The sequence below is a fragment of the Tachypleus tridentatus genome, chromosome 13 (genome assembly GCF_004210375.1).
Source record: "Tachypleus tridentatus isolate NWPU-2018 chromosome 13, ASM421037v1, whole genome shotgun sequence".
Taxonomy (NCBI): domain Eukaryota; kingdom Metazoa; phylum Arthropoda; class Merostomata; order Xiphosura; family Limulidae; genus Tachypleus; species Tachypleus tridentatus.
In genome coordinates, this window is record NC_134837.1 from 150,321,497 (window position 1) to 150,348,826 (window position 27,330).

The 27,330-nt window shown below is 33.7% G+C and overlaps 1 protein-coding gene and 1 long non-coding RNA gene across 2 annotated transcripts in view; one reads left to right on the top strand and one right to left on the bottom strand.

Moving 5' to 3' along the window:
* The window catches only part of LOC143238251 (protocadherin gamma-B2-like), a 66,501-nt gene extending 53,078 nt beyond the window's left edge, over window positions 1–13,423 (bottom strand). The window contains exon 1 of the mRNA XM_076478325.1: window positions 13,055–13,423. The gene's annotated coding sequence lies outside the window, so the exon portion shown is untranslated. The remainder of the gene's footprint in view (window positions 1–13,054) is intronic.
* LOC143238252 (uncharacterized) overlaps window positions 1–14,288 on the top strand; it is a 34,043-nt gene extending 19,755 nt beyond the window's left edge. Inside the window, exons 3-4 of the long non-coding RNA XR_013020473.1 lie at window positions 1,036–1,182; window positions 14,062–14,288. This is a non-coding gene — a long non-coding RNA (uncharacterized LOC143238252). The remainder of the gene's footprint in view (window positions 1–1,035; window positions 1,183–14,061) is intronic.
* The last annotated feature ends 13,042 nt before the right edge of the window (window positions 14,289–27,330 follow it).

A 27,330-nucleotide genomic window follows, 5' to 3' on the forward strand; every position in this document is an offset into this window, starting at 1 on the left:
GAAAAAGCTCTTTGTAGAAAGTAGTTACATTTTTAAAATCAGGAATAATGATATTTTGATTCCAAATTTCAAGAAAGCAAATTTTGAAGGGATGCAGCAACATTTATCTGTTGTGAATTGTACAGTTGAGTTACTTAGAGACAATTAGCAAATTTTGAAAATGTTTTATTATTCAAAATAAATATATGCCTTATAAAAAGAAAATGGTAGCTACAAGTAGAAACAAAACAAAATAAAATAGATTAGCTTACAAATGATATAAGAGATGAAATTAAAGAAAAGCATTACAAATTTAAGAAATTTAAATTGACTGGTATTTTAGAAGATTGTAGAAGATGAAGGAAGTTAGTCAAACAGGAAATTAAGACATCGAAAAAGATGTATGAGCAATATTTGGCTCAAAACATAAATATTAACAGTAATGGTTGTTCATTCTCTTAAGCCATCCAAGCAGTGTGCTGTTTCTAGTAGTATGGCAAATAATATTATAAATTATATCTATAGAAGTATTGAATACATGTATAAATAGATTATAATTTCATTGTACAAGTCACTGATTAGGCCACATTTCGAATATTGTGTTTAGTCTTTGGCTCCTTACCTTAAGAAAGTTGTTGGAAAGGATTCAGTGGAGGATTACTAAAATGATGCCTGGGATGGAGGGGTCGTTATATAAGTAGAGATAAAAATCCTTAAAATTGTTTTTTCTTGAAAAAAGAAGAGCTAGAGGAGATGTGATTGATGTGTTTAATATTGTAAAAGAAGTTGATAATGTTAATGCATCAACATATTTTCACACTTAACAGCGAGAAGTACAGAACTTGGGAACACAAGTATAGATTTGAGCAAAGTATAAACCGTCTTCAATTAAGACAATTTTACTTTTCAAATAGGGCGGTTGGTCTATGAAATAGGTTACCTTCGGATGTTGTCTAGGTAGTAAATTTGAGTGACTTTAAAAGAAATCTTGATAGATGTATGAATGATAAGAACTGGTTTTAATTTTATTATAATTCATTTATTTAACTGTTTTAGTTTGGTTTGGAGGATGAGACAACCGACTGTGTGTTTTCTTATAGCAAAGTCACAGAGGGCTATCTGCTGAGTCCACATGATTTTAGTGTTGTAAATCCGTAGACTTACCGCTGTACCAGCGAGGAACGAGGCGGCCGAGATGGACCGGTAAGTCCCTTGTTGTTCCTAAACATTATGTTAAATGTAACAGAATTACGCGATACATAATATTTTATAAATTAGTCACAAAAACAAAGACGAGCAGGGAATGTGAGGTTGGTGTTTTCGATGATATGGTGTTTTTACTTTCGTTTTTTTTATTTTAATAAAGTATCGATAAACAAATGTAGTGCAAACGTAAATTGTGACAGAATTGAGAAATATATACACATATAGCCGTAGTATACAAGTAAATGCATTATCTTTATAAATAAATGAATTACTTCTAGTAAATGCTAAGTGCAAGCAATCACATAGAATATTAGGCTGCTTGTAACAATGTTAAGGTTGTTAATAATGAAATAAAAAAATTATCAAGATTTATTGATTTTAATTAGCGCCTAACAACAATAAGCCGTGTCTTTAGCTAAGAATTGACTTTTTACGTGTGTTTTTTTTATTTAATGTGCTTATTGAAATTCTTGCTAAACCTGGGTGTACACAACCCATTTTATTCACACACTGCTTAGGCATGCGAGAATAATAATAAGAACGTGCATGCTCGCGGAACTTGCAGTAAACACACCCTCATAAAAAATAAAGACAACTGACGATATTATATCACAACGGTTATTATCACTCTGGTTTGAGGATTCCAGCTTTCGGTCATATAAATTCCAGTGTATGCATGAAGCTTTTGAATATGGTTCAAAACTCCCTCTGTATTATTTTATCCACAATAGTTAATCCCTAAAAACTAACAAGGTTTCATTGTATTTGTTCTTTACATTTTCAACCATTATAATCTCCCACATTATACCTAACTGTTGAACACAGAATTCACAAATGACAATTCGCTGTTATCTCTTTCTTTACATGTTTATTTTTGTTGCTGCTTGTAAAGAAAACAAAATAAATAAAAATGGCTATTTGTTCAAACATTACGTAGCGTAAAGTCAAAAATACAATAATTTAGTTGGTTTAATAACCTAATTTTCTCCACTGAGAAACCAGATTCGATGATCACTAACAACGACTAAGAAAGTCAATTCATTCTTTCTATTTAAATATTTTATTAGAGAAATAGGCCCGGCATGGCCAGGTGATAAAGGCTCTCGACTCATAATCCGAGGATCGCGGGTTTGAATCTCTGTCACACTAAACATGTTCGCTCTTTCAGCCGTGAAGCGTGTTTGTGTTTTTTTAAAGTAAAGTCACATCGGGCTATCTGCTGAGTCCACAGAGAGGAATCGAACCTCTAATTTTAGCGTTGTAAATCCATAGACTTACCGCTGCACCAGCGGGAGACCGTGGGGGCTTTATAAAGTGACGGTCAATCCCACTATTTGTTGGTAAAAGAGTGGCCCAAGAGTTGGCGGTGGGTGGTGATGACTAGTTGCCTTTCCTCTAGTCTTACACTGCTAAATTAGAAATGGCTAGCGTAAATCGCTCACGCGTGGCTTTGCGCGAAATTCAAAAACAAACAATACAGAAATACTTAACCTGTTAAACTTCGCACTGTAAAATGTTAGTTAAAAATATGATTAACGAAAATTAGTTGCTAGCTCTCGTTTACTTACTAGTAAATTAAATTTATAGTTTAATTGATGATACAACTGTTCGTCACTGAAACAGTTAAATGGATAACATATTTCGCAAAGTGGAGTTCAGCGAAGCGCCCTCAACCAAAAAGTGTTACAATAAGAAAAGTCGTAAAATAGCAACTTTCTGTATTCTGTATTATGCACAGGCACCTAACAACGCAGGCTGAAGAGGCACATCCTATCTATTTTGAATTTTTTTTAGTGAAAATAGATTTCTCATCTTCTTCACTCGCCAGTTCTTCTTACATTTGCCTCTCTTCGCACTTTTAACAAAGGCGCACGTGATAACGTGGTACACATATTTCTTAATAAGTGTGCAAAAAGAAATGTTATTGAGCTGTATAGAAATTAGCACTCACATACACATATATTTATTATTATTTTTATTGAACTTTCTTAATTTTAAACCATAATTTCCTTATAATATTAATAAGATTGAACAACTTCGCGTGCACGCTAAAAATACCAAAAAAAAAAGAGAATAGTATTACACATATTTAGATATTATTTTTACTTAGAAGGATGTAATTTATAAGCTTTCCGTAAATCGTGATTGGCTGGGCATACATAATCATAGCGGACATTGAACACTTTGAGTGTTCTATGGTATGTTGACACTTCGGTAACAATAGTATTGAATTAAAATACATAATAAAATAAAAAAAAACTAATGATATGAAACTTTATCTACAAAACACCCACAAATCTCTCACTCACATACAAGGTTTGAACCCTATAAATATTTTATGAAACCTTTAAACTCTTAGAATGTTCACCTACTGGTTAAAGCCCGGCATGGCGAGGTGGTTAGGATGCTCAACTAGTAATCAGAGGGTCACGGGTTCGAATCCCCGTCCCATCAAACATGCTCTCCCTTTCAACCATTGGGGTATTATAATGCTACGGTCAAACCCACTATTTGTTGGTAAACGAGTGGCCCAAGAGTTGGTGGTGGGTGGTGATGACTAGTTGCTTTCCCTCTAGTCTTACAGCGCTAATTTAGGGCCAGCTAGAGCAGATAACCCTCGTGTAGTTATGCGGGAAAGTTAAGCTTCTAATAAAAAGTCTTCTTTCTAAAAAACTTCTATCTTCTTCAATAAAATTTTAATCCACAATTTAACCGGAGGTTTACTGAACCGTTCTGAATACATACTAGTATTTTTGTTAAAGAAGATCCATACAAACTATACAGGTTATTACAACATTTCTTTTACTTGATTATAGACTACAGTTTAAATGTTCACCGGATACCTAAAAAGAAAAAGTTATGCCTTTCTTAAACTGCTTTCTTAAAATATCCATCAACCCCATCGCTCTTAATCCTAAAATATTTATTCAAAATTCATCCATATAATATCCCAATTTTTATGACTATATTAAACAATGAGCTACCTCTGTGACGTAGGGCATAATAAAAGCAATGCTTATTTTTCTATAAAAAGCTACTTCGCCACAACACATTATCTCTATTCCTTTCCCTGTCTTTTAAATCACAGTACACTGGCCTCCTTGCGGAAGTTTGTAGAACACAATACAGTTTCCATTACTCCAAGATAAACTTTTTGATTCCCTGCTTTCCGCCCCCAGCGAAACGTTTCTACACTACAAAACATCTTTCCTTAGCCTTCAGCATAAATAGATACATAACCAAACAGGTTTTAAAACAACGGTGGACAGAAAAAGCACTGGGAGTGTGTGAACTATAAGTCAAAACAGTTGAGTTTGTAGTGATTAGATATGGGGAAGTGATGTGATTATATAAAACCTTGTAAACGTTTGTACACTGTTACGTAGCACAGCGAATTTCGGCTTATCAACGCACGTGTTGTCCTAATTCTGTTACATAAATTCACTTCTCTTTTTGTTGTTTGCAATGATACAGTTATAAAACCTAGGTCATATATTAAAATAAAATAAAAAGATATTAAATTCAGAAAGTGCACAACGAGTGAATTATATGGATAGGACTTTCATCCTCTATGCAATATCCATTTCTGCGAGTATTTAGTTGAAATAATCATAAACGTTGATCTATTAATAATACACACAAATTAAGTGGCGAAGATTTATAGAAAAACGCATTATAAGTTTTGAAACGTTATTCTGTTTTATTCGTTGATAATTTATAATAATAATTCTTTAGTAAACCCTTTGTATATTTATCTAAAATATATTGCAAGTTAAAATTAATATCGTAACTGTTAACAAAGAAACGGGGTTGAATGTATTTGCAACCCTATTCATTAGTGTTCAATCACTCGTTTCAAACAGAGCTCGGTAAAACTGGTGTCGTTAAGGAGACTCGAGAATTTTTCTTGTAGAATCGATATCAATACAAACAAAAATATAAATAAATAAAACAGATACTTATAAACATATGGTATCATTTGTATACTGCATAAAATAGAAGAAAAATGGAAGCAATATTTTTATAACCAAAACTTGAATAAAAGTCATTCCTTTACGTTATGTCTCCCGCTAGGACAACGGTAAATCTAAGGATTTACAACACTAAAATCGGGTGTTCGGTTTCCCTCGGTGGACGCAGCAGATAGCCAGATGGTTTTGCTATAAGTAAACAAACACACCCTTTACGTTATTCGTTTTTAGTGCCACATGGTATGTCTACAGACTTGTACCTCTAGAAACCGAGTTACAATACCTATGGTTGGCAGAGCATAGATATCTCATTGTGTAGCTTCGTGTTTCATAACAAACAACAATAACAAGGAGAATTTTTTTTCAAAATTTTACGCAAGGGCGATGAAAAGTTGCCATTGTCTCTGTATAACCCCCGAATGACACAGCTGTGTGTCTGCGGACTTACAATACTAAAAACCTGGTTTAGATACCTGTGGTGAGCAGAACATTGTATAGCTTTGTGCATAATTCAAAAACAACAATGTCTATATAAATTATTCTTTTTTGAATGAAAATGTCGGAAAAATTCTACATAGCTGACAATTTGTTTTCAACGTTTCATATCATTTTTAAATAATTAGCTAGTTATGGATATATAAAGTGATTCTCAAGTTTTGTAGAGTTTAAATAAAATATAAGTTGACAGTTTTCCATTACCATTATTTAAGCGTTATTCCACTTAACAATTAAAAACACGAACATATTTATGTTTCTTTACAGTTCAAGTAAGAGTATATCAGATAAAAATGTTGTAGTAAGACCCCTAGAACTTTCATGTGAACATGTACTTATCATGTCTCTGGATTTCTGTTGTTAATTTATTTTTCCTAAAAGATGCTGTAGGTCGCCTTGACGGCTCATCTGTTTTAACCACTTTCACCACAATACAGTAGTATGTCGTTTATCAGTCAGTCAGTCAATAGACAATGAAATGACGTCACATAAGAGATGCTTAACGTTGCAACTTGCAACACTCCTTTTTGAATTGTTAACTCAAAAATATCTTAGTTAATTTGAAATCAAATAGTGTCAGAGATTTTGAACAGCAGCGGCGTCTGTATGACTTAAGGTATTTTTTGTTTCTTTCCTGAGAAAAACTGTATATACGTACATATATATCTACGTAAGTATATATATAGGCCCACACGCAAAATGTTTGAAAGGGACGTTCTAATTTATGAAATTTAAAGTCAACACATATTGGATGACGCACATTTAGCATGCTTTGTTGGGGTGTGGGATATACGACTACTTCAAGCCAAAACATGCTAATGCTTCGTCAGGACAATCTAAACTCTGTATAAAACGTTAAATACCATAAGTAATTCTACCATAGCTATACAAGTACAATTCTTTTTACATCGCACAAATAGGGAGGTTCGGCCAAATCACCAGTTTCTCCGTGAGTACGCGGATGATATACACTCACTGGGAAATACGTTCTATCTAGTCAGGTGCATTATAAAAGGTTTGCCAAAACCAATTTAAAATATAAGAATATGCGTAACCTTGACAAGGAATCTGATCCACGGTTGAGAACCAAAGTATAGCGCTAAAGTTAACGCTATTTTTTTAAAACTAGCAGTTATTAGCAGAAACCTTATGAAAATTGTTAGCAAATAAAGCTTAGGGTATTTTTAGAAAAAGCATATACAGTAATAAATTTATCACCATTTGGATGGCCATTATATGTAGTGTAACGCTATCGCTAAAGTTAAAAATATTTGTATTCATTCAACTTAAGTACTCTAAGTTGTGAATAAATAAAATTTGAGATCTATTTTACGCAGGAACATAAATTCTATGTGTAATAAGAATGAAGGCCTCTCATTACTATTATTTTTTAAACAGATGAAAAAAACATCAAACTCTATCTAATAAAAGTTATCCCATGAACAGCAAAATTCGATACAGTATAAATTGCATTATTTTATTAATCACTGAGCACCCTATGTGACAACAAAATTATATGTAGAAAAATGAACTAAAATATATTAATAGCAGACAGAGCTGACATAACTGCAGATAGATAGGAAAGGGTACCTATGTATCATCAGAAGGGTATCTATGTATCATCAGAAGGGTATCTATGCATTGAGTACCAGAATCCAAACACTCATATAAAGTCAAAAACATAAGAAATGTTTTATAATAACAGTGTATAATACTAATGCCGTACCATAATGAGTAATGTGTTTCGTCTGTTGTTTTTCGGCAAGGGGTTCCTTCTTCGTGTCCCATTATATTAAATCTACAAAGGGGTTCCTTGATAGTAAATAGATAAGAAGAACCCCTAGTGTATATCATAGAAAATGCTTAATATTTTAATTCGAATACATACGTGTTTAATATTTTTGTATATTACTGGTCATTCTAAAAAAATCGATATAATTTACTGTCTTATTTACCGCTATAGTATAAATATTGTATACAGACCGTAGCTACCAAAGATATCACATCGATTTTTCTATCCACGCGAACATTACTTTACTGCCCATTCGTCATTTACAGCTATACCTTGCTTATGCATATTATCAGTTAGTGAGTTGGATTACTGTCTAAGTTAAGACATTTTTCAGTTTTTATTGATATCAACAAATACGTTTACGATATTTAATCGTTTGGTCCCTAAATGGAGCTATCGAGTTCTATCAAGCCACTTTAAAAAGGTATTCTGGTAATCTATATTACGAAGAGTATTAATATAATCTGATTTCTTTAAGCACTAGATTTCGTTGTTTGTTTTTTTAATTATCTTAATACGCATACTTTTCATTTATATTGTTTGTTTGATTTGAATTTTGCGCAAAGTTAGAAGAGGGCTATCTGCATTAGCCGTCCTTAATTTAGTAGTGTAAGACTAGAGGGAGAGCAGTTAGTCATTACCACCCACAGCCAACTCTTGGGCTACTATTTTACCAACGAATAGTGAAATTGACCGTCACATTATAACGATCTCGTGGCTGAAAGAGCGAGCATGTTTGATGTGACGGGGATTCGAAACCGCGACCTTCAGATTAACAGTCTAGCACCCTAACCACTTGACCATGCTGGGTCTTCCATTTATATATTGAAATTATGTGATCGAGAACAAAGAATATCTTCTCTCTCATGATGGTCCCATTGTTCAGAAAACAATTTTCCAGGCTCAGAATAGTTTCAATGATTTTTGTGGAAGAATATGTTAAAAACTATGAAATGTTAGTGCTTTTCTAATATGTAAAGACTCATCTTGTAAAGTTAGTGCGTATAAAAGAAAAAGAAAATAATTTATTTTAAAAACAATCGTAATAACACAAATTGCATCCTATTTATCATATTTGAACTGTTCAATATCTAGATACCTGTTTATAACATATAAGCACAATACACCCCAGTCTGATACGATTTTTCAAAAAAAAAAATGCAAAATTCTCATCTAAACAATATGTACTTATCATTGAGAAAACAAAAGTGAAACACATTTCAAAATATTTCTTAAGAACCAGTCTAATATGGTGGTCTCATATTTAACATCGTATCTTTGTTAATGCTTTTGTATCCCAAGTAGTTCAGTGGTAATTAGGTCTGAGGGCTTATAACATAAACAATATGATTTCGATACTCGCGACTAAAGCACAGACATAGCACGTTATGTAGCTTTGTGCTTAATAAAGGCAAAAAAACATCTTAATACATTTCTCTTCAAGGTTCTAAGAAGCTAACATTTAGAGATGTCAATTAATATTTCAGCAGCTTCAAAATAAGCGCATGAGAATATTATTTTTCTCAAACTGATAAATAGTTTAGAAGTCAATCGTATCGTATTACACAATCAAAATATTCGACGTGTTTTCGCGTTTCTTCTGATGTATTTGTGTCGTAAATAAGCCTACACATAAATACGTTATACATTTGATAACCTAAAGGCTATACAGTTACTTATTGAATGTATAATTAACAAATGATTCGTCTTGAAGCCAAAAAAGAAATAACATTATAATATGCCCGAGTAAATAGTTTTCGAACTTCGTGATGTTCTAGTTAAAATAAATTACAACCAAGAACTTGATATCTACCGTCGCCCGGTCCTCTTTGCATAACATACGTCAGCGTGTGGGCACACGACCGTGAAAGGCAGGTGGTATGGCGCGGGGCAGAGGCGCGTGAATCCGCTGTACAGAGACAGGATGTTATGGTCACTGCACAGAATCATTACTAGCACAAGTACTTAAAATCTTCGGTAAACAAACGTCTTTAATGTTTCAAGGCAAAAGGTCCGTTTTATTAAAGTCATTCTGCAAGAAAACCACACCAACTCTCCGGCAGCAGCGATAGTTTAATTAGCTGCGACGGTCACCTTGGTTGAAACTATAACGAATAACACCTGATACAAATCTGCAATAATCTTCTATATACGTACGTCTTCTCTCACATATGTAAAAACCAAAAACTTCACCCTGGATGTATGCCGAAAATAATAGAGTTAAATAAGATTTTACAGAGAGTTGCAGAGCATGTACACACGCGTTCATACGTATATACACATAAAAGTATCATTAGTCGCGCCAAGTCCGATCAGATAAGATCAATGTTTATACCTATTCGAAAGGACTAAAACGATCTGATAAAAAAGAGAGAGACAGGTGTGGCTGAGTGACTAGTGTGTTGGATAGTAAAACTGTAGACCCGTGGCTCGCGTCCCGTTGCTCCAAAATCGGTCCTTGCTCTTTGCACATATTATAACAGTGAAGTACAAATCTCGTTATTGCATGAGAGTAATCCAAGAGTTGATGGTGGATGCTGTTATCGCAGGTAGTTCTAGTGTAGCACGAAAATCGAAACAAATAAAGAAAACAGAAAAGTGAGAAGTAGAAACTGAAGGTTTCACAAATTGTCTGAACTATAGAGAGAAGTGCCCTTTGTAAGTAAATGTATTAATACACTTGGGGTGGGGAAGATTGTTTTGTTTTTTTGAATTTCGCGCAAAGCTACACGAGAGCTATCTACGCTAGCCATCCCTAATTTAGCAGTGTAAGACTAGAGGGAAGGCAGCTAGTAATCACCACCCACCGTCAACTTTTGGGCTACTCTTTTACCAACGAATTGTGGGATTGACCGTAATATTATAATGCCACCACGGCTGAAAGGGCGAGCATGTTTGATGCGAAGGGGATTCGAGCTCGCGACCCTCAAATTACGAGTCGAGCGCCTTAACCACCTAGCCATGCCAGGTCAGTGAGGGATTTTGACTCGAAAAAGTATACGAAGCAATTGAAAACAATAGTTTTAATATTTGGGATAAAAATTACGTCAGAGTAGGTGGGAGGAGGATGGTGATGAACAATCCACCCTTCTGATCTTAACCGCTAATGTTTTTTCAGTTCGAAATGAAACTTGCTACTGGATTGTTATGGACTCACGGCTTACTTGCACCCAAATATGTTATTAATTTAAAAATCAACCCCCTTTCCTTTAAAAAAAAAAATTCAACGTCTACCTGTAGATGCTATTGTGTTCTTAAGGTTCTCTAAAGTTTTCTGTCACAAATGATACATGTGAAAAATAACATTCCAGACATATATTTTGTATTCCACATATCACTACCCATGATGCGTTTTAAATATGCAGTCTAACGTGAATTTGATTTATAAAACTTTTTGATAAAATGATATATCACCAACGATTGGTATAAAGATTATACCACTGTAAAAAAATGTAACGATTGGGAATTCATTATTTTTATGTTAATTTTAGTCTCAGTTGTTCACCACTAAATATTTGCAAACATAACATGTAAAATTAAGTGTATATTGCATGCAAACTGTTACTATGATTGTCATGTTTACCACATTCTGTATTTATGTATGTGAATAATCTTTAGTGCCTACTTTTGCCTTTAAGCGAGTTGTTCATAAATCATTTGAAAAAGCGATCGCAGTTAAAAGCTTTGTTTGTTTGTTTTTAGGATTTTCACGCAGAGTTACACGAGCTGTCCCTAATTTAGCAGTGTAAGATTAGAAGGAAAGCAGCTAGACATTACCAACTCTTGGACAACTCGTTTACGAACGAATAAATGGATTGAACGTACATAATAACGCCCTCACGGCTGAAAGAGTGAGCATATTTGGTGGGACAGGGACTCGAACCCGCAACCTTTAGGTTACGAGTCGAGCGCCTTAACCATCTGGCCATGCTGTGCACAGTTAAAAGAGTACGTTTAAATAATTTCATCAAGTTGTCGTTCGAGAAGTAGACAATCCAAGCTAGCTTTAAAATTTATGTGATAAAAACAACGACACTAACTTATATCCAAATATTTGTCTGCGTGCACACTTTATCATACATTCGAAACATATCGTGACTTGGCCCGATACCCACAATATTACTGGAGATCTTGTGGTCTTTTATGTAAAATAAATGTTGGGAAGCTAAAAGCTGTCCCTTAAGAAGAGAACATAGTGCGAATAAGGAAATATTAAATAAAAACAGCTATCGCTGTTTGAAGAGTTTCTATTCTTTCTTTCACCGTGAGTTTTCCCACACGAAAGTCCCCTGATTCACACATTCGACTTCCGGTAAGTTAAGGTACGTCCCTAAGATTGACGTAAGCCTTCCTATGAACCTTCGCTCGTGTTGTTACTGTCATTTGTAAAGCTGTTTTTTTTCCCAGCAACCTGAAACTTTCTTTTCTTTACCATGTAAGTTTTCTATGAACAGAATAAGGGAAACAATTTTTATTTAAATAAAAAAATCGATTTTTACTAACCACAGAGAAGTCGTCATAGCTAGACTTACTGTTATGTGATAGAGATGTTTTTCACCCACAAGGATGTGGGAAATGAAATTTAAATTACAGGAAATATTAAATAATATACGTAAATATTTTTGTCATTAAGTCAGCAAGGAAAGCGCAGCTATGCAAAGCTGTTGCCTCCCGCTAGTACAGCGGTAAGTCTACAAATTTACAACGCTAAAATCAGGGGTTCGATTCCCCTCGGTGAGCTCAGCAGATAGCCCGTTGTGGCGTTGCTATAAGAAAAACACAGACATACGCAAAGCTGTCGATGGCATTATCAATACATTAACGGTACAAAGAGTAAAATAATTTGAACTTAAAGACCGTATGTTTGAGGTTCGTTAGTAGATTATGCAAAATGTTCATATTTTGCCAATTTTTCTTAAACAACTTTTACGACAATCACTTGTACGGTTTGCAAAGCGACAATGAAATTACAAAATCAAATGTACAAGTATTTTACGCTTTCTAAATGTATAATGTCCAAGCATTTCAAGTCAACACAATTCAGAAAATATAAAAAAATACACTTTTAAGGTTTTATTCATATTCTTCTAATAAATCATTGTGGTAATTTTTTATATTTGCGTGTGTGTATTTTCTTATAGCAAAGCCACATCAGGATATCTGCTGTGCCCACCTAGGTGAATCGAACGCCTCATATTAGCGTTATAAATTTGTAGACTTCCTGTTGTACCAGCGGTAGATGCTTATATTTGAAAGAAAATAGATAAAGAAAATATTTAGCATTATATTCTATAAACGATGTTTCTAATGATAATTTGCTTTGGTATGAAATATCAAAAATAAATTGATTTATTTAACATACACCAGTTATTTGTTTTCATGAAAATACTAATAATGTTTCTGCGAAGAAACGTTATCTTGGTTTAATACTACTTTTGATTTTTTTGAAGAACAAAATTTCAACTGCAAGCATTACAATGGGAATAACTGTAACTTGGACATCTAAACGTTATAAACAACAGAAACCCATTATAGAGATAGATAGCCTTATCTCTACAAACAGCACACTAATTTAATGCCGGTTTTCTACAGGTAGGAAAAAACAACTTACCAAACTACGCTTTAGGCTCTATCACTCTGTTTTGAATAACAGGCACCAACGAGAGCTAGTGTCCTGTGGACAGGATGAACTTCTTCCGCGTACTCAAGGCTTTAACTGGTAAGAGTCGCTAGGTGGGCAAGTTTTTTCTGTTGTGTCTTCCGCAAGAGAAAGCTTAATGTGTCCTCACCAGTAATTCTGTTTCTGCACACATACACTCCTTATTAACCTTGACATTTTGATTGGAAGATTCTTCTCTCAAAACATTAGAATAAACTGATTCTCCGCGAAATACTCAAGTTAAATAGTGCAGAATGCAGCTCAGTACAATGAGCTTGTTACACACGACGAATACATCAGTTCAGTCTTAACTCTCTATACAAGTGTACTAGACTGCGTCCTTCTCAGGTATACACCACCTGCTGGAAGGGAATAACTAAGGTTGCTAGGCAACGACACTAGCCAATCGAGAAACACAGATGGTCGAAGGCTGTTTAATAGAGAACGTTTATAAAACAATGCAAAGGTAAGGTAAGCATTACTTAACAAACTCATTCAACGTGTTAAATATAAAAGAATACGGTCTTAGATACCACCAGTTTCTACTATTCAAATTATATAGATGGCTTCGCATGACAACATAATAACAAAACCTGCATGTATTAAAAACTTTAACAAACAAAAAGACAATGGACTCGACTTCAAGGTTTGAAAGATAAGGGGTGAAAATGACCACAAAGAATTTCAAAAACTTTCTATGTGGTAAGAATTGAAAGTATCATATGTATGTCAGTGTACCTTGTGTAAGCGTAACTATTTGTGAAAACATGACTACCATTCTTTGTTTTTGTAGTTAAACAGGATGTTGTGTGGAGTGCTCTAACTTTGGTCCTTTTGTTTCTGTTCTTTGTCAAATCTTGTTTGAAACCAAACAATATAATTTAATTTTATGATCTAGATAAGTGACCAAAGAGATTATTTTTAATTTATTAAATTTATGTCCATACTCTCTTTCACAGATTTCGGAAAAAAAGAACTATTCACAAAATACAAATCCCATCAGTAACAAAGAAGCCTGCTTTCAGGACCGCGGTCCAACGCTACATCCCTAAAGAAACAAGATCACCAAAATCCTTAACACTAAATAACTTCAATGTCTTTGTATTGCGTTTGGTAATTACACATCATTTATTATATTAAATTACAAATGTGTAATATGATCCAAATAAAACAAAAAAAGTGGGATATTGCTATATTACAACAACATGTATGCATAGTTGCAGTATATTACATTGTATCATGAACCACGACAATAGAACATTCGGGCTAAAACCATCTTACAAAGAAGACTTACTTTTAAAATAATGTTCAAACCTTATTATCATTGGTAATAAGCAAAATACGTGACTTCTCGATTGGACAAAATCAAGATTTGCTCATAATTTTATATTGTTATTATTGTCACACCAAACATGCTCGCCCTTTCATCCGGAGGGGCGTTATAATGTTACGGTCAATCTCACTATTCGTTGGTAAAAGAGTAGCCCAAAAGTTGGCGGTTTGTGGTGATGACCAGCTACCTTCCCTCTAGTCTTACACTGCAATATTAGGGACTGCTAGCGTAGATAGTCCTCGAGTAGCTTTACGCGAAATTCAAAACACACCAAACCAATCAAAGTTTATTTTGGTGGATATAATTACATAATAGATGCGATTGGCTGCTTTTATACTCTATGTGTGTTAAATGCGTTTACACGAAACTTCAGGCATAAAACCACTTGATTTAGTAAATAACTGCTTTTAAAGGCAAGAAGCTTTATTTAAAGTGATGTTTAAGACGTATTTGCTTTATTTTAAAATATTACTTTTCTACTGATACAATTTTATACGTGTTTAACGGGTGTTGTGTCTTACTCTAGGCATATACTTGCCTATTGCTATGCACTAAAAATTAAACATACAAAATATTTTAAAACTGATTATTTAAAATCTACAAAAGAAGGTAACAAAGAGGATTTTATATATATAATACTGGCAGTCTGTTCAAGTTACAAATCTGTATTACGACTCCACTATAAAATTATTTCGAGTGATATCTACTGTAGTGTTGGATCGCAAAGGAATTTTGCAAAACGTTTTGAACTTGATTTGACCTTCATAATTTTGTTGTGCTATAAAACTTTTTATGTCCTTCATAAAAAGATCATCATCAAAATATTCGGTGTTTTCTTAGCATGCACGTTAGTTGGAATATACAACTCGTGCATTATCTATCGTGCCAATTGTAAATTGCCATGTGAAAGGTTCCCAATTTTGCTGTTGCATATTACTCAAGAAAGTTACGGTGGAGTTTGCAAAGAAAGTTCTTCCAAAGAAGGAAAATGTGAAAAGACAATCATGGCGAACGTCAGGAAACGACGTAAAGAAACAAAACGATATAAATTATAGATAAAAAAATCAGAAACAACTAGATAGAGTCAGGAAACGACGTAAAGAAACAGAACGATAAAATAATAGATAAAAAAATCAGAAACAGCTAGATAGAGTCAGGAAACGACGTAAAGAAACAGAACGATACAAATAATAATCAGTGATGACGAGAAACCCACTTGTTGAGAAATTTATATGCAAAAACGGCTCGTTTGGGCTGAGAAAACACTTTACATAGAAGAGCGAACAACGTTTCGACCTTCTTCGGTCATCGTCAGGTTCACAAAGAAAGAGGTAACTGACCGGAAGCTGACCACATGTTTGAAAGGGGGTTGTGTAACTGTGTGTCGAAATGTAGAGGGCGGTATTAGATGTTTGAATATATAATTTTATTTATTATATTAATATAGGTATAAAGGCGTTCCTTTATATTGGTTTATTTTGGGTTTAAGTTGTTGTATAAGTAAGGCTTCTTTAATTTTACGTTTGTTTATGTTTGTTTCTTTATTTAGTATTTGAGTGTTTTCTATGGTTATGTTGTGTTTATTTGACTTGCAGTGTTCGAAAACGTGTGAAGGTGACTTTTTATGTTCTTTGAATCTGGTTTCCATTTTTCTACCTGTTTCTCCAATATAGAAGTCGTGGCAGTTATCACATTGTATTTTATAAATAAATGTCGGGAATATATGGCATACAGCAGTATATGGTTTCGTGGTTTTTGATTCGTGAGCTGTATTTACTTTAGTTGGTTGATTTTGCTTTCTGTGTAGGTGTGTGCGTATAATGTTTTCTACGGTTTGTGGAGGAAACTTATTGATGTTGGTGAAGTATTGTTTTATTTTGTCTAATTCATCGTTAATTTTATCTGGTGAGCATAGTTTTATGGCTGTGTTTATTTGGTTTCTTAGTATGTTGAGTTTTGTTTTGTTTCATGTGCTGAGTCCCAAGGAATGTATAGTCCAGTATGGGTGATTTTTCGGTGGATTTCTGTTTGAAATTGTGTATCAGTTCTTGTAATTTTGAGGTTAAGAAATGATATTTGATTGTTTTCTTCCTGTTCACATGTGAAGTTGATGTTGGGATGTATAGAGTTAATGTGATTGAAAAAATTAAGTATGTGTTCTGTAGATTTGAATCCCGCAACCGTGTCATCTACATATCTATACCAGTATAGTGGTGGATGTAATGCTGTGTTAATTGCTTGTGTTTCAACTTGTGTCATAAAAAATATTGGCTAGAACTGGTGATACTGGGTTGCCCATGCTTAGGCCGTTTGTTTGTATATAGTTTTGGTTGTTGAACATGAAGTTTGTCTTTATCGTGGTGAATTCTATGAGGGTTGCTAACTGGTTACTGGGAATTTCTATAGTTGGGTTAGGGTCTCGGATATAGGGTTCTAAGGCTATCTTGCAGGCTTCAGTGGTTGAAAGAGGATATAACATCGAAACTGGCCATTAAGGCTTTATGATTAAGTTGATTTAGATTAGACTTGAAATTAAAAGAGTCTTTGATAAATGAGCTGGCTGATGTTACATATTTGGAGAATGCCCATGCTATGTATTTACCAAGGTTGTAATTAAACGATTCATATGTGGACATTATTGGTCGTAATGGACAATCTGGTTTATGAGGTTTGGGGATGCCGTATATTTGCGGTGTGCGTGAGTCGCCCTCTACATTTCGACACACAGTTACACAACCCCTTTCAAACATGTGGTCAGCTTCCGGTCAGTTAAACCTGACGATCCGAAACAGCTAGATAGAGTCAGGAGACGGCGTAAAGAAACAGAACGATACAAATAATAGATAAAAAATCAGAAACAACTAGATAGAGTCAGGAAACGACGTAAAGAAACAGAACGATACAAATAATAAATTAAAAAATCAGAAACAACTAGATAGAGTCAGGAAACGACGTAAAGAAACAGAACGATACAATTAATAGATAAAAAAATCAGAAACAACTAGACAGAGGCTAAGGAAGCCTGGTGGAATAAGAAATGTGAAGAGATAATATATCTGAACAGAGAGTATAAAAGAAAACAATTACATGAACATGTGAAACAGGTGACCAACAAAAGAAGATATAAAAGTGGAAACAACTGTGTGTGTAATAGGATAGATGTTTGTATCAGAAGAAATTGCTGACAAGTTGATCGAGTATATGAGTGAACCCTATTACGATGAGAGAGAGGAGATCAACGTAAAGTTGACCATCGAGAAGGAAAGGCCATTATGAAGCTAGAAATAGAAAAAGTTACTGAGGATGTGAAAAGTGGAAGAGCAAATGTAAGTGATGACATCGCTACAGAAATATTGAAAGCATTAGTCAATACAGGACTAAAACAAATTACAGAGTTGTACAACCTTGTTCACTATTCTATTTAGATACATTCAATATGATTTAAATTATTTAATATTTGTCAAAATACCAAAGAAAGCAAAGGTCACAAACTGTTCAGATTACTAAATCTGATAAGTCACATATTGAAAGCCACATTGAATATCATACTACAGAGAACTCGATAAACAATTGAAAAATAAATAAATTAAGCGCAAAGTGGATTTATGACAGGAAAAGGAACAAGGGAAGAAATAGTTCATTTTGGAACAATAGCAGAAAGATACTTGGATAGTGGAAAAGATACATATACGTGCTTCATTGGTTATGAAAAAGCCTTCGACAGAATCAGTTATGAAAAATTGATAGAATGCTTGAAAAGCCTAGATATAGACGGCAGAGATCTGCATTTGATGCGAAATCTGTATTGCAACCGAAAAGCATTCATAAGAACCGAAGAGAGATTATAACTAGAAATATTAATTAAAAACGAAGTACGTTAGGGATGTGTCCTCTTACCATGTATATTTAAATTATTAAGGTTTGTAACATGGTGATAAACAATTTAGGATATTTTGATGACACTGTTCCGATAGCCGCAACAGAACAGGAATTACAAGGTGTTTTGAATGATGTACTTAATATAGAAAAGAAGTACTGAATGAAAATAAATGCTAAGTAAACAAAGAGTATGCTGCTAAGTAGACATGATAATAAGTCAGAAATTCAGATAAAAATAGAAAAGATATACAACAAGTAGAGAAATGCACATACTTTTGCTAGGCTTGAAAATATAACCTTTGCATTTTGATTCAAATTATTTCTGTACTTTTTGACGATCCCTATTACAAAGTTTTCAAATTAACAGTTTGTACTAATCTTGTTATATTACTATTCTACAGCGTGATGTTCTACAAAGTAATGCGAACGTAGTAAATTATCGGGTTATCCCATAACTAATGTTCGAAAATTTAATACAGAAAGTGCATAATCATTTCTGCCTTTGTAGAAGGCTTTAATGATTAAAATATGTAGTAGGACGTGTATACAAATGTTCAGACAAATAAAAGAAACTAACCCAACTCAACTTCTTCAAATCATTAATCAAATAAACCCTTATGAAGATGGATGTGTCTGAGGAGAATATTAGGCATATAATGCTTTTTAAAAGTTTAAGAAAGGCAATAGTGCAGCAGAAACTACACGAAAGATTCAAGGTGTTTAAGGTGCGGAGTCTCTCAATGAAAGAAAATATCAAAGGTGGTTTCAGAAGTTCAGATCAGGTGACTACAAATTAAGTGATGCGCCACTTTCAAGTTGTTCTGTTGAGTTAATGATGACTTGCTGCTGGCTGCACTTTATGAAGATTGTGCTGTAACAGTTGAAGAACTAGCACAGAAGCTTAATTCAACCCATTCAACAGTTCACCTTGGAAAAGTGCACATTTGCACTTTTCTGCACTGTCGTGAACGTAACTCACCATTTTTGGACAGGTTAGTAACTGGAGATGAAAAATGGATATTTCATAAAAATGTTAAATGCCGCAGACAATGGCTCGGTGCTGGTAAACTGGCTAAAGCACAGCCCAAAATGGACCTCTACCCTAGGAAAATCTTAAGCATTTGACGAGTTGTTGTTGGTGTGATCCACTTTGAATTGCTGCCACTCAATATAACGATTATATCAGACTTCTGTTGTGAACAGTTAGAGCACTTCGTTGTTTCACTGAAAGAAAAAAGACCTGTTTTGATCAATCGTAAAATGTGTTGTGTTACACTAGGATAATGCACAGCCCCATACAGCAAGGATAACATTTGTAAAGATTGAAGATCTAGACTGGTAAAACTTCCATATTCTCCTTATTCATCAGACCTTGCCACATCTGATTATCATCTATTTCAAAGTTTGCAGAAATGTCTTGATGGAAAAGAGCTTGGAACACATGAAGATGTCAAAACTACCTTCTCTACGTTCTTTTTCTCCAAACCCCAAGAACTTTGAAGAAGTGGAATTCAGAAGTTTGTGAATCGTTGACAGCAAATAATTAATAATAATGGAACATGTATTATTGATTAAATAACATTAAAAGCGTTTGAAGTACTTTATCTTTTCCTGAACCTAAAATCGGACATTACTTAAGGGATGACCTGATAAATGCCGGTTATGTCAAATGAAAAGCAACCACGTTAGTGATACTGGCAAACTAATTTCGAAATTTACAGCATCTTTAGGATGCTTTAATTAATGTGTTTTTTTCGTTTTTGTCTACCCCCAGTGGTACAACGGTATACCTGCAATCTTACAACTCTGGAAACCGGATTTTGATACCCGTGGTATACAGAGCACAGAGAACTCATGGTGTAGATTTGTGCTTAATTCCAAATAAAGAAACAAATCGTTTTCGCTTATATAAATATACATAAAAACAATTTTTCTTCCCAGTTGTTTGTTTTTGAAAATCAAAAAAAGAAAAGAAATTGATTTCCAGGTCACAATGATTTCCGAAACTTGACGATTTTAAAAGCTAAAACAAATAGCTATTCTACGCGTATTTAGATTACACGATGGATATTGATAATGATATGTATTTGAAGCAATCCCGAGACAAATTTACTAGGTCAAAATTAAATATTTTTTATTTACATTTTTCTTACATTAACACAAATAAAGAAACACACCGATCAATACGATGACGATGTTTTGGCTTGTTGCTACTTGACGATTCTTCTCTGAAACCTGATCTTCAAATAGTGTGATTCCTATTAAATCCTCGTTTGAAAAAGCCATAACACTGAGGACCAGTAACTCGTTCCTGGTTTATTTGGATGAACCCCTTTTAATCAAACGCTTCACCTCACATATCCAAGTTCAACCTATAATAAAAATGTATATAATTCACAGTGCGAGCTAAGCGGCTTTCATTTGCTAGTGTACTAGATGTGCCAGACTGTTTTGGGCAACAGTGGGATAAAGATAACTTGGCGAATTGTCCTTTCCCTTGTACTAGAGTGGCTGTAATTTTGCAGAACATACAAAGCAATACACACCAGTTTGGGTGAATAAAGTTATTTTAATTATCATATTTTTTGCAATTATAAAATCTAAATAGTTGACTTTTTCTTTTGTTCTCTTCAGAACCTTGGAGACATTTCTTAAGTCTTCCTTCTGTTTCGGTAGTCACACATGTACGTAGGTGACGGCATAGACAGGTGAATGAATATTTTGCTTGAATAGGTAATTCTATTACGTGGAGCGGGGGAGATGCACAACTAGGAGAAATCAATTCGAATTTCTTAGTGAATACTCCCCCCTCAGAGGCTCACATACTCCCTGTTTCGATCTTTGATATTTTGGAGAATAATATGTGAAGGACGGTTTATTTGAGGAGGCTAAACCTTCCCAAGGTTTCTATACCCGCTGTCTCCGTGTAACTGTAAAGTTTATAAATGTAGTCAAAGCCAGAAACATAATGTGATATACCAACAAAATATCTATACCATTTCTAAGCCTGACATAATTTAGTTACGTCTTCGTATTGTCTTTTTCCTCGTAGATGTGGACCATATCGATAAAAGAGCTAAACAACAAAATAAATGATACTTGAATTACTTTGCTGTTTGTTTGTTTTGAATTTGCCGACATGGGCCGAGGAATAGTCAGCAGCAAATTCTCTCTTTGTTAACCTGAAGGTTGAAACGTTGTTCTGTACTTTATTTTAATTAAAGTTTTAATACTCATACCAGCCGTCTTGTAAATACAGACTTTTGCTCAACATTTACAACCTGATGTTGATAATGAATAGTCTATAAATATATTTGAAACGTTATTTAATAGAACAGAAAAATAGTTTCAAGATCATGGAACAGATATAGGATATAACGAATACTCGGGAAGGTATACGCTCTTTATATTTGATCTTATATCCGATCTGTCTTCTGCCACATTTTAACTTTGTAAAACAGGGAAATTTACGAATTGAATAACGTTTTAATAGTGCTCAACTCATCACTAAATGTTCTCACCTATGTTGAATTCTAGTCCATTATATTATGGAAAATGATCAGTTTAGAAACATCGTAACTAATATTCAATAAACTATGAACAAACACTACAGGAGTTATTTAATAATTTTACAAGATTTGTGTACAGAAAAGAGGCCCGAAGATGTATTTTCCAGTGATCAACTACTACTTGGTCCAGAAACAAAAACACAGTTGTACATCGTTGGTCTAGATCCATATCATAAATCTGGAAGTCACTGGGTCTGTACTTATATTGGTTGGAATGAGAAAGGAAAATATTTTGATCTATTAGGATTTATTTCAACATAAGAAGATTTATTAGAATGAATTTCGAACGTAGAATTACAATAAAAAATACTGCAAGCACCATATTCGTCTGTGTGTGGACAGTATTGTTTATATTATGCTTACTACCGTTGAATACATTAACTATGACATGAATATTAGTATTGTTTTATAATTTTATTTCAAAATGACTTCATGTGAATGTTCTTTTCATGGATTTATGAACGCGTGTATGCTAAATACTCGGATAATTAATTTCAATAAAAACAAAAATAAATTCCCATGTTTTCTTTTATTCCGAGTAACGAAATAGGATACGATTGATAATAACAGAAACGAGAAATCGAGTTTTCTAACACACTTTGAATTCATCAAATGTAAGAGATTTACAGACAAAATTGTATAATTCTCTAATAAAATCACATTTCTCAGCTGTACCCCAAAGCCTCGAATTAATAAATTCATATAAGTTTGACTTACTAGCTAGATACCTTCCTCATGATCTAACATGACACAAATATGATGAACTTGATTGGAATCATCGATATCACATACTTGACAATTCTCTTGTCTGTGTTTTCGTATGAGAGGATAAATATGTTCACCACAAACTTAAAATAATTTATTTTGAATATATTAATTTTGAATCATCTTAAGTTAATCAAATTAGATATGAATCTATAAAAGAAATCTGTTCCCATAATCTGTAGCTTTCTAATTTATTTAACGTGATAAGAATTGTAAAGATAGTATTAAAATTGCAATCAGTAGTAAACCAAATGGTAAAATTATTGTAATTGTACTAATTATCGAATGATATATAAAGATTTAGTTTAGTAACGTCACAGAGGTCTCCGGACTTTCCAGGAATTGTTTTGTTTTTATTTGTGTAGTGTTGTAAGCATTTTATTTTCTGTGTTAATTAGCCGATGGCAACAATGCATGTGAAAAGGTGTTTTTAACTTTTAAAATTTTAACTTTGGAATGGATGAAATATGTGTATGTTTTCAGAACTGTGCTGAAATGTTTAAGTAAAAAAAAAAGGAAAGATAACACCTGGAGAGTGATTGAGAAAAATATGTTATATAAATTAATTTAAAAACAAAAACAAAAGAATTATTTCATGAAAAAGTAAGTGAAGAATAAAATTAATTTTCTAACAGAGATGAAATTAATGACCAGAGATCACTGATTTCTGGATCTAGATTAATTCTGAAAGGTTGAACAGTGTTTAGTTTGGTTATCTAATATGCTTCTCTTATTTCTCTGTTTGCTTTAGTTTAGAATTATGTTTCAATTCCAGTGACAGTAACATCGTTAATGAAATGATCGTGTTGATTGAAGTGCTGAGCGACAGGGAGATAGTTTTCGGTGTTAATAGAGGAGTTGTGATTGTTAACACGTCTTTTGAGAGTTGTTTGTGTATGTCCTATATACTGATACTTCCATTTTTTACACTGTATAAGACAAATGACGTTTTTTGTTTCATAAGTGATTTCTTTAGGTATTTTAAAGTTTCGTTGATTGTGCTTGTCAGAAAATGGATCAGTGGTTTTTATGAATTTGCAGGTTTGTCAACGGGCTTCATTGACGACAACTATTTTGGAGTAGGGTGTAATTTATTTTTGCGTGAACAAGGATATCTTTTAGAGTTCTGTTTTCTCGGAAGGAAACAACGGGAACTTCAGGAAATATCTGTTTAAGACGACTGTAAAGCTGTAGTAGATGAAAATGTTTTTACAGAATTCGTGAAACATTTCTGAGTTTAAAATGGAAGGTAATAACAAGAGGAATTCTGTTTGAAAGTTTACAATTACTCTGGATGTTGTTAGCCTTCTCAATTTGTTTGTCGATTTCTGTTTCTTTATACCCTCTCTATAACATGGTTAGTTTTAGATCCTTAGTGTGTTTTTCTGTAATTTGTTTCATCTGAGCATATTTTCTTTATTCTAAGAGCTTGACTGTAGATAATGTTTCATTTAGTGCGAGAGGGGTGACAGCTTTCATAGTAAAGATACTGTGGTCTATCTTAGACTTTTTGTACCAGTCTGTTTTTAAAATGCTGTTTTTTAGAGAAACTGTTACGTCAAAGAAGTTAATCTGTGTAGGCGAATAATTGCAAGTAACCTTGATTGTTTTGTGAAAGGAGTTTGTAAGTGTGATAAATTATTTAAGTGATTATAGGTCTGTTGTCCAAATGAAAAATATGTCGTCTATGTTACGTTTCCATGTATGAGGTTTTACAGGGCTGAGTTGTACTTATCATTTGTGGCCTCATTTACTGGTATTTATTTTTACTTTGGTCCAGTTTTTCAAATTCTCAAGATACAAAGTAAAATTAACACCCGGTTTCTACAAATACCGCAATTTACTATTATTTTTATATTATTTTATTTATGTTGTTTAAGCCAGCTAGTGTCCCTATCCCACCCTAGTCGCAAAGACTTACAACACTGGAAACCAGGATTCTATACCTGTGGTGGGGAGGGCACAGACAGCCAACTGTACCAACTGTATGCCTTAACCCGCCTAGTAGTGTTTTTAGTATATTTCTCTGTGTAACAAAAACACGAAAACTTTTACAAGATGAATAATACTTACACTTTACTAACATAGTGTTATGTCCTATGTAAGGTAGAAATATAACTAACAGTTTCGTTGAAACAATTGACTTCAAAGTCTGAGGGGGTAGCCTTTGTTTAAATATTATTTATTTATTATTTCGAAATATTGTTATTTGTTTACGCAATTTCTCACATCTCTGTAAGCATGCTAACTGATCATTATTTAAACTAAACTAGTTTTAAAAGTATTATATACAAAACTACAAAAACATACATATAATCCGAAAGAATGTTAGTTTATGAAAAACACTCACAGCCTCTTTTATTTTCATCTTGCATTAAAATGTCTAGAAATGTACAGTAGTATTTCTGCTCAACGATGAATTTAATACTTTGATTTTTTACTATTTAAATAATGTCAAAAATTATCTACGTGGCTTGTAGATGAAAAAATAGCGAAGGTTTCATATACGTAACCTCTGTAAAAAGTTATAAAAATAACTGAACATTGTTTTCAACCACTAAAACAACCCCACGTTAGCCTTTCACAATGTTCAGGAGATTTTGATTTTATCATTATTTTGAGTATTTTGTTGTGCAAGACTAGAAAGTGTGATTTATACAATATAGAAAACAAAACGTGCAGTGTTCCCTTTTCATCACATCAGCAAGTTAAGTTTCTCGTTCTTCCTGATGCCAAGCCTATAAATTAGGTTGAAAATTTGCAATTAGTTTGTTTGTTTGTTGTTAATTAAGAATAAAGCAACACAATGAGCTATCTGTATCGTAAACCAGTTTCTAGCATTGTAAATCCGCATACTTGTCGTTGTGCCACTGTGGGGCATAGTATTATTTATTAATTTTATCTTTAATTAAATTTTCAACTGTATTTAGTCTCGATATTAATACTTTTGACCATAGAGCTCTGTTTAGTATTTATACGTTTGTTCAAGAGGTGTAGATAGGCACAGGCGAAAAACGCTAGTACCAACGTTTGACGTATATACCAAAGAAGTATTTGAAAGCATACGAGTGTTTTGTTGGTGTTAAATGATTTGTAATAGATGCGTTTGCACCTTACTTAGCTATATATTTGGGTAGTTGGCATTACTCCGAAATCATCAGGGTTTGTTTTGTTTTAACTTTCATGTAAAGATACACAAGAACTATCTACATTTACCATCTCTAACATGATCGTCAACTCTTGGGTTACTCTTTAACCAATGAACAGTGGGATTGATTAACCGTCACGTTGTAATTGAGTTGAAAGGGCGAAAATGTTCAGTGGGATGGGGATTCGAGCCTGCGACAGGTAAATTGCCAATTTGGTGCCCTAACCATCTAGCCATCATCAGAAGTCGCGAATTATTTTTATTTTTCTCAGAGCACTTTGACCACCACGAAGGTTGGAACCTCAGGTTATAACGTTGTAAGTCTGTAAACTTACTACTGACCCACTGGTGGCCAATTAACAGTGAAAGAGAAGCTTATATAATCCTTCACATATAATAAAATAAATGTAATGGTCGGGTGTAAAAGTGAAGGACTTATGTGAATGTTGAACTTAGATCATCGTGCTTCAATAGTAGTGTTTATATATTCACAAGTGGTACATCTATGTCTTTCACAACGTTAAGCACCAGGTGAGTTCTAAATATGGGAACTAGGTGTTAATACGCTATGTACCAAAATATTAATAAGGCGATATTTTCTCGTATGAGATCAAGTGTGTGTGTTTTTCTTACAGCAAAGCCACATGGGGCTATCTGCTCAGCCCACCAAGGGAAATCGAACCCCTGATTTTAGCGTTGTAACTCCGGAGACATACCGCTGTACTAGCGGGGGGGGAGGCGTATGAGATCAACCTGGTTACCAAATAAACTTCTAAACTTTGTTCAATGACATTACAAACCATTTTTTATCACTTTCGAAACCTTTTCCCACCATTTATATAAGACCAATAGGTCTCTAATTACTGGCAAAAGTTTTAACACCTCTATTGAAAAGAGTAATAGCACTGGTCAACCTATAATAATTTTGGTACTCGCCCACTATTAATAAAAAAGATAAAAAATAGTAGTTAATATCATGAAATCAGACCTATAACTAATAGAAGTAGAATACCGAATGTTTAACATTAAATCACTTTTAAGTTTTTTGTTAATTAATTCTGTTGGCGTACATTCGTGATAACGAGAAATTTATTTTAATTAAAGTTTTAATGTTCATGTCAACCGTCTTGAGAATACAAATATGTTGGTGTACACTTTACATTCATCTAAAGAAAGTGAGCAATATATAGCCACCGTGGCATAGATCTGTAGTTTATATATATAAATGTTGATTAGTGCAGTGTGACAGTTGAAACTAAGAAACCGAAGTTAAACGTAGAGGTACTAAAAGAAATACCGTTTTTGAACATAAACAAGTAACAATACGAATTACCATCACTAAATCAAGGGCTCGGCATGGCCAGGTGGTTAAGGTACTCGTTTCGTATTCCAAGGGTCGCGGGTTCGAATCATCGTCACACCAAACATGCTTGTCCTTTCAGCCGTGGGGCGTTATAATGTGACGATCAATCCCACTATTCGTTGGTAAAAGAGTAGTCCAAGAGTTGGTGGTAGGTGGTGACGACTAGCTGCT